Here is a 14,917-nt window from a genome sequence, read left to right on the forward strand (position 1 = left end):
GAACACTTTTTCTGCCTCTGGAACGCGACACAGGCAGCAACACGAATGAAGAGCACTCAAACAAAATCCTTCTGCCCCAGCGAGTCAGCAGGGTCCCACTGCAGGAGCGCAATGTTTCTGCCGTCCGACCCTGCTGCTTATAAGGCGGCTCACTCCGGCCACTTTCTTTGTTTAGCCCTTCTCATGCTTTTGGGTTGTTTTGGCGCCCTGGCGCCATTCCGCCCCCTGCCCTCCCCTTTCCCAGGGGGAGGATACCAGGTTCTAGGAGCCATGACCCTGCAGCGGTTAAAATGCTGCCTCCTCCATTTTGCTTGTGGTCTTTTCCATCGTCAGCGACAAACAAATCCTTCCCAGGGCAAACAAAAGGGGAGAGGAGGAGTGGAAGGAGTAGAGGTGTAATTGTGGAGTGTGTAGCATAGTGCTCTGCTGTTACCTGTTGGCTGCAGTGTTTTTTCAGTGACTATCGAGCACCAGGTGGAGCCACAAGTAATTATAATCATCTATACTGTGCACAGGGTGTAACAGAGTGCTCTGCTGCTACCTGCTTGTTGGAGTACTGCAGTGTTTTTTTCAGTGGCTATCAAGAACCTGGAGGAGCCACAGAGCTGCAGGTAATGCTGATTACTTACCAGTAATCTTCATTACTCCTAGTCCTACTCTTCCTTGTCACAGTACTTACCTCATGAGGCTCCTGCCTCAGACACAGGACCTTCTTCTATTACTTTACATCCCTATAACTCCTACCACACATCCACATCACTCAATTTCATATTAGCAAGCCGGAGCATGGGACCTTCCCAGCAGGGAGGGAGAGGAGAGTCGTCAGTACTGTGACGAGGAAGAGTAGGATTAGGAGTAATGAAGATTTATGGTAAGTAATCAGAGCATTACCTCTACGTCCACTCTTCCTCGTCACAGAATTTACCTCATGAGGTACATCAAAGCAGCAACGGGGAAAAGGTCCCAATGAGACACAAGGCAAAAAACAGTGCAGCAAAACACACACCCACAATAACTCTTAATTCACAGCCCCACAGACAAATCTCCAACCCCGAAGGAACCAACCCCTGAGTGGGAGAAACTCAACCCATAGTGGTTGATTAAAGTGCTCAGACAAGCACAGGCGGCAGCCCTACAAATCTCTAGCAGAGAAACCCTCCTTGCATCGGTCCAGGAAGCCCCCAAACCCCTAGTGGACCGCCCCAGAACGTGCACAGGCACAGGCAGGCAAGAAGCCACATAGACCATGGAGACCACAACACGGAACCACCGGCAAATGGAAACCACAGATGCCTTACGCCCAGCCCCAGCCGGGCCAAAAGTAATCAGAAGACTATCAGATTGCGGCGAAGAGCAATCCCAGCCAAATACTCCAACACTGCCCGCCGGACATCAATGTGATGCCAAGCCACTTCCTCAGGCGTTTGCGAATCTTGAAAGAAGGCAGGGAGAACCAGATCCTGAGAGGTGTGAAACCGAGAAACAACTTTAGGGAGAAACTTCGGATCGCACCTCAGCACCACCGAGTACGGCAGCACCCTCAGGAAAGGAGGGTGACATAACAGAGCCCCAATCTCCCCAAGCCCACGGGCAGAAGTGATGGCAATAAGAAAGGCAGTCTTCAGTGTAAGATGTTTGATATCAATCTCGGAAATGGGCTAAAAAAGGAGGCCCTTGAAATAACTGTAAGACAAGAGCGAGATCCGAAGGGGGAAGCCCTTTATAAGTACAAAGACGCGAAGAAGAAAAACTCTGCAGCAACTTCCCCACCAACACCTCCCCATCCAAGTGACCATCAGAGTCCCCCAAAAGGAATTTAATGGAGGCCCACTGAGAGCGATGCGTGGAAACCGGCAGGCCCTTGTCAAACCCCCTCCTGGAGGAATTGAAGAATAGCAGGGAGGCCAGAATGCAGGGGAGGGATCCCAGACCGCCCACACCAGTCTCAGAAATGGCCCCAATGCCTGCCGTACACCTTCAGAGTGGAGGGTCTAAGAGCATTCATTATGGACTCAACTACATGACCTGAGAACCCCTGCGATATCAGCGTAGACCGTGCAATAGCCACATTGCCCATTGCATCCGGCGGACTTCCAACCGCAGATACTCTTGAAGGGGACACAGCCACTTCGGAACAAGCCAAGGTTCCTAGGACCGAAGCACCAACAGAAAGGGGAACCAATTCTGGCGGGGCCATCACGGAGCTAACAACAAAGCAGTCACCCTGGACACAATGATGCGCCGAACCACCCAGGGCAGAAGGGGAATAGCTGGAAAGGCATAAAGGAGACCCCAAGGCCATTGTACAGAGAGGGCGTCCACCCCAAACCCTCTCGGCCTGAAACCGAGATCAGAAGAGGGGAACATTTGCTGAGGCCGGGGATGCAAAGAGGTCTAGGACAGGTGTTCTGAATCTGACACAGATCTCCGCAAAGACCTGGGCCGACAGGACCAGTTCCGCAGAGGAGGGAAACCGGCAGCTGAGAAGATCTGGTCGAATATTGTCCACCCCCTGATATGTGAGGCCACTAGAGACACCAGATGCTATTCTCCCAGGTGCTTATCTGAGCTGCAGGAGCATTCAAGGAACAGTTGGAAACCCCTTGGTGGTTGACATATGCCAAGGCCATTGTATTGTCCGTTTGGACCAAATCAGCCTGACCTTCCAGCAACCCCTCGAAGTACACCAGAGCTCGGAGAATGGCACACAACTCTCGCCAATTGGATGATCGACAGCTCTCCCCCAGATCCTACAACCCTTGAGCTGAGAGGACCCTCAATGTAGACCCCCAACCCATTCCGCTGGCATCGGTAGTATGAGTGTCCACAGGAGAAAGGACCAGGGACACCCTAGCCTGTAGATTTGGAACCCCCAGCCACCACAACAGGGAGACCCACAGCGCTGGGGACATTAAAATCAAAGCCTTGAAAGCTGAGATGTCGGGAGCCAGTGGGAGAGAAGATAAGACACGAGGGGACGTAACTGAAGACAGGCCCAAGGAACTAGAAAACATGCAAGACGCCATGTGCCCCGTAACTTCAGCAACAGCTCCAAGTTAAGGAAAGAAAACCCCTATGGTAAAATGCCACAAAGAAGGTCACCAACTGACACTGTTGAAGCATGGAAGGCAACGGAATTGGCAGCGAGAGGTGGCGAAGAGTCAGGGTTAGCACGTGAGAAAGCCCGCTCGCGAGGCCAAATAGCTGCCTTCTTTCATCGGGAGGCAGAAAATAATGTGGACTGCCGAAAAGAAGGGAGGGGTGCTGGAAAGCAGCCAGAGGGGCAGGTTCCTATGGAAAAACGAAACCGCTCCTGTATGGAGTTTGACAATATCAATAACTCTTTACTTGAGCTGTGTCACTCCCCCCAGGGCGTACTGCAGCCATGCTCACCAAAAGAGACAATTCACAATGCTCCCGGTCTACTAACTGGGCCTTTACCGGTACCCACCCCTCTTACCCATTGTACAGGAGCATCCACAAAGAATGTCGGTGACACCGGTGTTATAGCCGGAATCAGAAGAGTGTGGGGGGAACTGGGCTATCTAACTACACAGCAAACAGTAATCTGAGTAATGCAGGCTCCTTTTTTCCGGGAGGATAGCTCAAGCAGCAACGTGCTCACCTTGGAAACAAGATGACACGAAGCAACAAAGGTTCGATCCCCGGGTCCGCGCTTAGAGTGCATTATAAATACGCAACTAAGACATATTCCTGTAACAGCGTCTCGATGCCCCCGGGCTGAGTGAGCGCTTTAAAAAAATTCAAATAAATAAATAAAATAACAAATAAATAAACGTGAGTTCAGGAGTTTTACAGTTTGTTGTGAAGATACTCCTGAAGTTGGGTGGCACAGCACAAGAGGAGCTTGGATCACAAGGTGTTAACATCGCATCTCGGGAGGATAGCTCAGTGGCGCTCGCCTTGGAAACAAGACGACACAGAGCAACAAAGGTTCGATCCCCGGTCCGCTCTTAGAAAGCTCTGGGTATTAAGTGCCTCATAAATAATCTATCATCTTGAAAGACACATATGCAAAAGAGTGGGTACTAAATAAAGTGGCTGCAAAAACAGTTCCCCTAGTGATTGTGTGTATGGGAGGGGGTCCTGAAGAGGGGATAGGTATGGCTGAAAAAGAGGACGCGTCCATTATATGTCAGACACGAAACGAGAGGCGCTTGGCTATGCCCTGCTCATGCACCAGGCTGAACTGAGCCATAGCCGTTAATCCTCCTGATTGCAAATCCCACTATGAACTCCACTCGCCCTAAATTAAGGAAGACCTGGAGGAGGGAGTCTAGACGTTGAAAAGTTGACTTGTGATTGATAACGACAAGGAGAATATGGAAGAACCAGGAGAAGAGGACAACTCGAGTGCCTCCGGCAGGTTGGACTTTTTTTTCCCGGTGCAGGGCACCGGGGAGCACCGATTGCTGGCCCCCTCGCAGGGGGCTGTGTGGCGGGGCCATCAGCTCCATCGGGTCTGGCGCATCTCTTGGGCCCCCTGCGGGGCTTGGGGTCCTGGTTGAGCGGGATTGCCTCGCTCAATTCTTTGCTAGGCTCCAGATCGCAGCGTGGGCATTGTGTCCCGGGTCCTGCTGGGCCCAGGGGAAGATAAGGGGGGGGGGGAGATGGGCTCTGTGCTTGCTGTTTTTCCCCTCTTCTGCTGGCCTGTGACTCAACTCAGATCAGTCTGAGTAAATCTCCTATAGAAACATCCATACAAGAGAAGATTGGAGAAGTTAGACGACAGCCACAGGGGTCTTCCTCAAACAGGGTGAAAACAGTTAGGCCATGGGAGGTCAAGAAGTATCTGGATACAATGATTTTTACGATTGGGATATACCCTATGATATGATAGGTTATTTACAATGCGCTTAATACCCAGAGGTTTCTAAGCGCAGACTCAGGGATCGAACCTGTGTTGCTCCATGTTGTCTTGCTTCCTCCCCCAAAATAAAATAAAAATAAAGAATTCAATATTTTTCGGTGTAATAGTTTTGTTATTACAGTATTCTTTGTAATTGAATTCTTTAAAATCACATGTAACCCAATCTACATTGACCAATTTAGGGTACGTGCTGGACAGAGAAGTGGCAAGCACCCTAGTTGCTGGCTGCTGTGACAAATGTCAGGGTGCCTTTAAGGAGAGCCCTAACGACCCTAAGAGTAAAAGAACTGTACCATTGCTGTCTTTGAATGAAAATGCACATGGTGGAAATGGCTAAAAGGTGTCTTGCCCCGGCAAGGACCTGAGGTGAAATGATCTCTTAAGGTGGCTTTTTGGAATTCCAGGGGCCACGCACACGTGTTACCTGAAACTGGAGCCCTAGGCGATCTCCTAAATTATGACGTCTTTTTACTACAAGAAACTTGGTTGGACTCTGCATTGATGGTTGCCAGTTATATCAAGAACCAGCATAATAGGGCACTCAAGGATGGCCCTATGGGGGACTTATTATTGGTGGCAGGCATATAATCTCTTGTAATACCATCAAAAGGCAGCAGTGTTGACGCTCTAGCAGTGGAGATCCAATGCAGAGAAGGAGATGAATGCAGAAAGATACTTTTGGTGAATGTTTACGTTCCTCCAGGAAGAGCAAATGCTAAGGAAATGTCTGCGTGTATAGATTTCATGATTTCATCGGTGCCCGAATGGGTGGGGGACCTAATCATGATGCAATTTTGGTGGAACGCGATCTGATTGCCCGGTGTCTAGATGATGATTGCCCGGTGTCAAGATGATTGCCCGGTGTCAAGATGATGATTGCCCGGTGTCAAGATGATGATTGCCCAGTGTCAAGATGATGATTGCTCAGTGTCAAGATGATTGCCCGGTGCCAAGATGATGATTGCCAGGTGTCAAGATGATGATTTTCCGGTGTCAAGATGATTGCCCGGTGTCTAGATGATGATTGCCCGGTGCCAAGATGATGACTGCCAGTGTCAAGATGATGATTGCCAGGTGTCAAGATGATTGCCCAGTGTCAAGATGATTGCCTGGTGTCTAGATGATGATTGCCCGGTGTCAAGATGATTGCCCAGTGTCAAGATGATTGCCCGGTGTCTAGATGATGATTGCCCGGTGGGAAGATGATTGCCCGGTGTCAAGATGATGATTGCCCAGTGTCAAGATGATGATTGCTCAGTGTCAAGATGATTGCCCGGTGCCAAGATGGTGATTGCCAGGTGTCAAGATGATGATTGATCGGTGCCAAGATGATGACTGCCCGGTGTCAAGATGATGATTGCCCGGTGTCAAGATGATTGCCCAGTGTCTAGATGATGATTGTCCAGTGTCAAGATGATTGCCCGGTGTCAAGATGATGACTGCCCGATGTCAAGATGATCATTGCCTGGTGTCAAGATGATGATTGGCCAGTGTCAAGATGATTGCCCGGTGTCTAGATGATGATTGTCCGGTGTCAAGATAATTGCCCGGTGTCTAGATGATGATTGCCCGGTGCCAAGATGAGGACTGCCCGGTGTCAAGATGATGATTGCCCGGTGTCAAGATGATGATTGCACAGTGTCAAGATGATTGCCCAGTGTCTAGATGTGATTGTCCGGTGTCAAGATGATTGCCCGGTGTCTAGATGATGATTGCCCGGTGCCAAGATGATGACTGCCCGGTGTCAAGATGATGATTGCCCGGTGTCAAGATGATGATTGCCCAGTGTCAAGATGATTAGATGATTGCCCGGTGTCTAGATGATGATTGTCCGGTGTCAAGATGATGACTGCCCGGTGTCAAGATGATGATTGCCCAGTGTCAAGATGATTGCCCGGTGTCTAGATGATGATTGTCCTGTGTCAAGATGATTGCCCGGTGTCAAGATGATGATTAATCTGCAGCTTACGAAAATGTGTGATGTTACAAAAAGCTAGAAATGGGCAGGGCAAGCAGAGTGGATCCTTTATGAAGGAGTGGGATTTGTCGCTTATAAATGGCAGAGCAAAAGGAGATTGTCCCGGGAAGGCCACATGGAGAAATGGGCCTAGCTGTGCCACGTTGCATTACCTGTTTGGTAGCAGAGCGGTTTTAGAAAGAGAGCTGGAGCTTGACATTATACCTAGCGATAGTAGTGACCATGCAATACTTTCTTTGACTCTGGAAAAGGGAGTCAAATAACTAAATCTGTAATGGAGGACTAGAGCCCAACCATGCAGGGAATCGTGTACATTGGTCATTAGACAATATAAGACAATATAAATAAGGCTACAGCTGCTGTTTGCTATGCTGCTCTTCACAAAATTCACATGCTCAGTCGCCTTACGGCCAACAAATTGTAAGATTGGTTAAAACAAGAGGCCAGTGGGGAGGTGGCATGCAAAGGCAAGCGTCTTGCCACCACGGATAAAGAATACACAAACGTGTAATCTGTGACGCCAAGCAAAAATTGAGAAGAGAACTAAGGAAATTGAGAAATATGACTGGCTCTATGAAGGAGAAGTTAGCATGGGCAAGGTCAGCAAAATGCGGTTATCGCTGTTTCACCAGAAAATATAAAAACAAAAAGCTGCGCATTTACTGAAAAACCAAATCCCATAATGTTGAACAAGGGGAGTGGGGGTTGTGGGGGTGTCCCCTGCTCCCCTTGTTCGGCATTATTGATTCTGGTGTTGCAGGGGTGTCCATAACAAGGAAAGCAGGAAGGGGGAGGGAAATCAAGTAAAAAGAAAAAAAAAAAGTGGACTTGAGGCAGACGTTCAGCCCCACAATTGGGAGAGGGAACTGACGCTGCAGGGAAACGGACATGGGAAAGTATAAAAGGTGAATGTGCCTCGCCTTATATAGGGGTGTACGGATGGCAGGTAGGGGGAATGCAGGCAAGGCTAATCAACGTGATTACTGCGTGCTGACGGTTTCGAATTCAGAATTTTCCAATTCGAGATTTTCGGCACTGCAGTAATCGCGTAGACCCGTTATCGCAACTGGCTCAGGCGTTGGAAGCTGTCTGTAAAGAACGCGCAGTGACAGCGCCTGCTGGGAGTCCTTAGGAGTAGGAACACATAGTCAATTTGGCAAATACTATTTGATGCAAAGGGTAATAAATCTAAAATGATCGTAAATCCCATCAAAGAGGAGGTTTGGATAAGACATGTAAGACAGACCAAGGACTATGGCAAACAACCTCCTCCATCTGACCCAAACATAGCGGAGTGGTGGGCAATTGCCCCAATGTATAAGGACATAGGGTCTCAATACGAGTCCAGCGGTAGCCGTGCCAGTAAAACCGGCTAGCTGCCGCCGGACTTGTGAGGATTTACTGCCACCTGACTTTCCGGAAACACCGGGGCATTACAGCCCCGGCGGTCCGGTAAATCAGGCGGCAGTAATTGTTAGTCCCCCCTGGTGGTGGGAAGTAAAGTACAAAGATTAGCATTGGGCATTTTTGAGTATGTCAACAGCAATACATATTTGGGCCTGGAAATTACCATCTCATAAAGGAGGCGAAAGAAAGAAAGGCATGACAGCTCACCCATCTTTTCTGCAAATTTGCTAGATAGTCAGTGCAGTATACTGTTGAGGGTGTTTTGGATCTCTATAAACAGTGTTTTTGCCTGACTCTACTCTATGGCTTCGAGGTACTGACAATGGGAGACGTAGCCTGTCTCAATCGAGTGGAGCGCTTCTTTTGGCGAAAAAGTCTTAAACTTACCCCCTTCTATGACAATGGAATACCTACGGCTTGAGCTGGGCCTGGTCTGCTTGAGTACTCAACTGCCGAGAAAGAGAGGAGAACTCTATATCAAATCGAAGACTGCCACAGTATGTCCTCTGCTGAAGGCAATAGAGTAAAACTGTGACACTGAATTTAGAAGCTGTGGTACAAGCTTTGAATGGGAAGTTCTTCAAATGTATAAATTTGGTCCCTCACTTTGATTCGGGAAAAACTATGAAGTAGTCAAAAATTCCTTTCAAAGAAGGACTGATCTGTTGAACTGGAATAACAATTACACACATTTATCCAACCTCCAGAACTATAAAAACGTGTCCAATGTGACCCATATATATGTATATACTCCAGAGTTCAAACCCAGCAGTTTCAAATCTGGTGCGGCTCGTGCCTACAAATCAGCTCCCTCTATTAACTATCCAGGGATTTCAATAATAAATTACCCTGGAGTTGATGTATTGTCTCATGTGTAAAACTTCTAATAAACCAGAAACAGCGATTACGGAATGCAAGAAACTAGGATCAGAGTACATGTGTATTTTTGAAATATTTGTGCACAATTACGACACGATAAAGACGGAAGATTTCTGGAATTACTGTCTCAACTCGGGGTCTGATTCCTTGCATGTCACACTTTATCGAATATGTTTTCAGGCAGCACAATACCTAAAAGACTGAACTAAACAGTGTTGGAGTAAATCACACTGAACGAAAGCTAAAGATAAATATCTGTTCAAATGTGGTAGCCGAAATATCTGGGTTTTATCCTTTTCTTACCTCATATTTTATCAATGATGAAATGTAATGTTTGTATGTTTTAACTATTTATTAACTAGATTGATTGCAGGTTTTTATGGGTATTTTTGTTATAATAACATTATGAGAATTGAGTGAAATATGAAATTGAAACTGAAACTGAAATGAAATTTAATTGTATCTTGTAAAATGTTTTTAAAGTTCTTAAGGAACTAAAACCAAATATATATACATTTAAAAAATTAAGTAATGGGGTACATAATAGCCCAGTTGATTGTGAATATGTTTTACAAGCATTTCTTGGCCTTACCGTACCCACGCTGGAGGTATCTTTGCCTCACTGACAAGATCGCAGAGGGTTGATAGAATCGGGCTGGTCCAAAGAGGGAGAACCCTGGAACAATCCACCATTTCACCTACATGCTTGTTTAAGTCATGTCCATAGCTTTCCTGAATTTGGGAAGTTTATCCTATTCCTCATGGTCCAATGGCAGTCGGTTCCGGAGGGAAGTACCTTGCGCAGAGAGCACTCTAGCTCCTGGTTTTATTTTCTTGGCTGTGAAAGATCGCAGTCTCTTAGACAAAGAAGACCTAAGGGTTCTTGCTGGCTTGTAGTGGCCCATGCACTTTGTGGGGTAGGTCAGACCTTTGTATAGGGGTATCAGACCCTAGTGTTTTTAAAGATAAAAATGTGCATATGGGAGGCGCATATTTTCTGGGTCAGAATGACTCAGGAAGTGAAGGGTGCCTCAAGTATTAAACACATATCATGAATAGGTAAAAGTATATTCTGGAAACTGGATAGTAGCTGAGATAGTAGCTGAGATATGCTTAAAAGTAAATATTTACTCACTGTTTGGTAGCATAGCTGAACAGACTGAGATATGTTTTAAAATGGAGGCCAAAGCACAAAATGGCGCCTTGAGAGCAGGTGTCAAAAGGCCTAAATCATGCTTACACAGCAGAAGGTCTTTGGCAGCATCTCGCTTTGAAATAATTGAGTCTGGAGATTAAATTTGAAACTTGGCTGCGAAAAGCAGACATGATTGATGGTAAATCAGATAATGGCAAGAAAGTTACCAATGAGTACAGATCAGCTGCAGTACTTGGCAGCATAAATGAGCTTACATGTGTATTTCTACGGTATGAGACACTGCCTGAAAACTGGCAGGACCTCGAGAAGCAGATAATATTTTTTTTGGCCATGAGTTGAAGAATGTGTAATTATGTTTGGCTGGGTCTTAAATAGGCTGATCAGTCTATGGGCCTCATTACGAGTTTGGAGGTGGCCATGGTGCTATTAGCACCATGGCTGCCTCCAAACTGGGCTCCATTACCGGGTTCCTGCAATAGGAACTTACCAGATAATTCTGACATAGGAGGACCCGGTAAGTCCTCCTTGCAGGAACCATTCCCCATTCCCGTTTGAGCCCCCATAGGGCTAAATGGGAATGGGGAGGGAGGTAACAACAGGCACATTGCAAGTGTCCCGTTGTTACCTCCCTCTTCCCCTTGCAGGACCTGTAAAAGACGTCTGGCTTTACCAGACGTCTGATCTGGGTCCCACAAAGTGAACCTCATAATCAGCCCAGACGGATTGAAGGGAGCCGTTCCCGTAATGGCCCCCTTCATTCCGTCAGCGCCAGGGTCGTAATGAGGCCCAATGTGTTAGTCAGCAACTGGTTGGCAATAATTAACTCATGTGGGCTTTATGAGTGACAGATAAGCCACCCAATCAAAGATATGGAGGGCTTTTTCTGGCTAAGAGAACCAATCAGAGATGTATGCTGAATTTGCATGAAAGTATTGCATCATTGAAAAAAGGCCTTCCTAAGCAAGCTGATTGCAGAACTCTGTGCCTTCCAGTGTATCTTAAGTAGTTTGTAAAGAAAGATGGTTGTGAAATCTCACCTGGGCGTCCGTTCCTTTGCTTCTTGTCTCAGAGCCAGAGTCCACAGATTTCAAAGAGCTTGATGAGATGCAGAAGGACCACCTTTACACCTTTGGCCCAGAAGGCTTTGTGTGCCAGGCGTAGGATTTAGCAGTCTCTGTTCCATTGAGAGCCTTTGGATAATTTTACAGGCATGGGTGTGGTGGACTAGTGCACCAATGCTTAGGATGAGCCCAGCACTCCTTTTTTGATCCAGTTGGATTTGCTTGATAACATGTTTTGGGACATTAAATTGGGACATGACAGCATCTTTTTTTTCAAGCACCTACATAATTTTGCTGGGAAAGTTCAACATTATTCATATGTTTATAAGAGTTCAAGCTCAAAGCAGTCCTACCCACTATTTGAGGTCGTCCCCCACTGAGGGGAAGTGTAAGGCCTAGAGGGGCTGTGTAATCAAATTGCAATTAAATTGTGTAATACAATAATTGTTAGTTTCACCTCAGCTCTTTAATGTGTAATTGCACTTGTAAAGAAATGCCATTTTGTTAAAGATGGCATGACATTCTCCAGGGTATAGCACAACAGAAGTCATACGCCCTGTTGGAAGAAGAATCATATCCCTTCCGTTTTGCTATTTTTATTGTTTCACTTTGGACCTTCAGCTATGCACCATCAGATGTAGTACTGCAATATTTTGTTTAGCCTTATTCACTTCTAGATGTAAAGAAACATTGCTGCACCCATTGAAAATTGTGCACTTTATATAATTCATCTCATCAAATGGAAACAATCGCGTTGGTTACATACATTTGTTGTGCACAAACACCAACACATGAAAACAGTTATTTCAAGGCACACATGAAAATCCAAATTTAGGTTGTCTCAAGGCATTCAAACAATATACGATTTGTTTGATATCTGCATTCATTTGGTATTACAGTGATAAAAACATGTGTTTTTCAGTTTTATGAGATCCTCCTTTTCTCATTTATCATTGGATGGCTGCTTTCTTTATTCTGGGCTCTGCGAACCTGCATACTCTCTATCTCTGGGATATTTCTTATGCGAGAGGCAATAGGTTCGATAAGCATAGAGAAGGGGGGACAAAGGCAGCCCTGCTCTTTCCCATCCTTAGTGGCAGGTATACCAATTGTACACCATTCACCAGGACTTTAGCTGTCGGCTTAGAGAAGAGCTGCCTTAGCCGTGAGAGGCATTCCATGTGAAAGCCAAATTTGGTCAGGGCATGATGGAGGAAGGTTCAGTCGTCCCTATCAAAGGCCTACTCCATGTCCATTGCTAACAAGAAAGAGTATGGCAGCTTAACGTGGGGGTAACATCATCAAATTAAGGGTCTTTTGCAAGTTATCTTTGCCCTTTCTGTGTTTCCTAAAGCCCACCTGCTCTGAGTGGATTGGTTTTGGAAGGAGGTCTCCATGAGCCTTGTGAAGAACTTTGCATCTAGATTCAACACTGATATTAGCCTATATGAAGAGCATCTAATGAGATCCCTACTCTTCTTGTGTATCACCACTATTATGGCTCTTAGAAAGGAGAGCGGGTGCAAATGAGCCTCGTTAAAGTTGTTAAAGGGCTTTGTTCTGGAAGGAGGATACGACCCCTAAATATGTTTTATAAAAATATGCCGAAAAGCTATCCTCCCTGTGCGCCTTCTACACCTCAAAGCCCTTAATTGTTTAAACCACCTTCAGTTGGGATATTGGCTTGTCTAATTCATCCTTGTTGGCCTTTTTCATTTGGTGTCAGACTTTTCCTTAGCAACACTATCACTTCCACCAATCTGACCAGCTCCTGGTTTCTTATCTTTTTATCCCTGCCACCCTCCGCTATGAATCCCAATATGGTGACCTTCGCTGCCTCCCAAATAGAGCACAAATCATGGTCCAGTGTTATTGGTGGCAAGGAATTGCTCTATTTTGCTGATAAGAAAGACCTGGACGGGCTAGTCTTTCCATAGGGTGTCCTTACATAACCATATTCCATGCCTCAACATGGGCAGTCGCCACTGAATGTCCATCTGAACAGCGTTGTGGTCCGACCAGCCAACCAACAAAAAAGTCACTTTTCCACCAAACATTTACAGCCACTTCCCACTAGGAGGTAATCAATCCTCAGGAGCGATCTGCGAGGATGAGAGGAGACATTATAACCCCCGGTTCAGGATGGAACTCTCTCAATGTGTCACAGAATGCATACCTTCAAGACTTTCATCCAAGAGGATTTCATCCCCCAGCTGGTTTCACTCTCCCATTCCAGTCTTGGACCACCAGTCAAGTCTTAAGTCTCTTGTGGTGTTAGTCACGCCCCAGGATTTTGAGGCCGTCCACCCATCCCTCTAACTTTTGAAAAGCCTCCTCGATAAATCCCCATTGTTGTCAGTTTGGGACGGGGGTTTATTAAAAAAACCTTCCAAAAATAAGTGCCCACGTTGATTCCCCATAATAGACAGACAACATGGAGGCTTAGGGTCCTATTCTCTCTCATCGACTCTTCTCCACTGTTCCGCATTTCTCTTTTGTCAGTGCTACTTCCTCAAATACACCACCCAAACACTATACACGCCCACTGGGCTAGCCAAACTGTACGCTAACACACACCCAACACAAGTAACACACACTTGCTACAAACAAACCTGGCCACTGGATCTTACCCGTACAGACACAACAAGCCAGTGTGCACAACCTTACACACCTGCCAATATACACATAAAACACACATACACACCCCAACATAACAATCACATAGAAACATCCCAGGAATTGGTATGTAATGTAAGGTCCTTACCCATACAGATACAACAATGGAGTGGCACAAACCTAAATTCCCGCAATCTACACATAAAACAGAGAGACACAACCAACACAACAAACAGCCACACAGATAACATCCCAGGCATTGGACCTTTCCTGTGCGGATACAACAAGCGAGTGCACACAACCCTAAACACCAGCAATCTACACATAAAACACAGAGACATAACCAACACAACAAACAGCCACATAGACAACAACCCAAAAATTGGACCTTACCCGTACGGATACAACAAGCCAGTGCATGCAACCTACCATCTGCAAGCCAACACACACAGATGCCAGTGTCCTGGATTTGGACCTTTCCTATCATTCATCCCTCACTAACCAACCCTGTCCACTTTCTTGCAGAGCCACGTGAGTGCCTGGAGATTGCCCTTGGGGGTTATCGGTGCAGGGTATAAATCAACATATCATGCATCTTAGCGTCTGAGACACATCTGTCCCAAGTCCTGGAAAAATGTACCAATCTACCTACCACTGGCTGACTGCAATTCTTAGGGTTTCTGACTCTCGAAACGTCCCTTTTTTTTGTATATGCGCATGGAGTGCAGCTCTGCCTTCATTATTTGGTCCTACTAACCTGCCTCTCCCGGAGCTGTTCATCTGGGCCGCAAGTGCCCAGTCCTCCTACGCCATGCTGTGGACGCACGTCTACTGGGGGAACGATCGAGGTTGCACTTGGCTTCCTAGAGCACCAGTGGCACCTTATCATCTGTTGGGTCCCCTTGCCCGTCAGCAAACTCTGCAGGCTT

The sequence above is a fragment of the Ambystoma mexicanum genome, chromosome 11 (genome assembly GCF_040938575.1).
Source record: "Ambystoma mexicanum isolate Mex_15411 chromosome 11, UKY_AmexF1_1, whole genome shotgun sequence".
NCBI lineage: Eukaryota > Metazoa > Chordata > Amphibia > Caudata > Ambystomatidae > Ambystoma > Ambystoma mexicanum.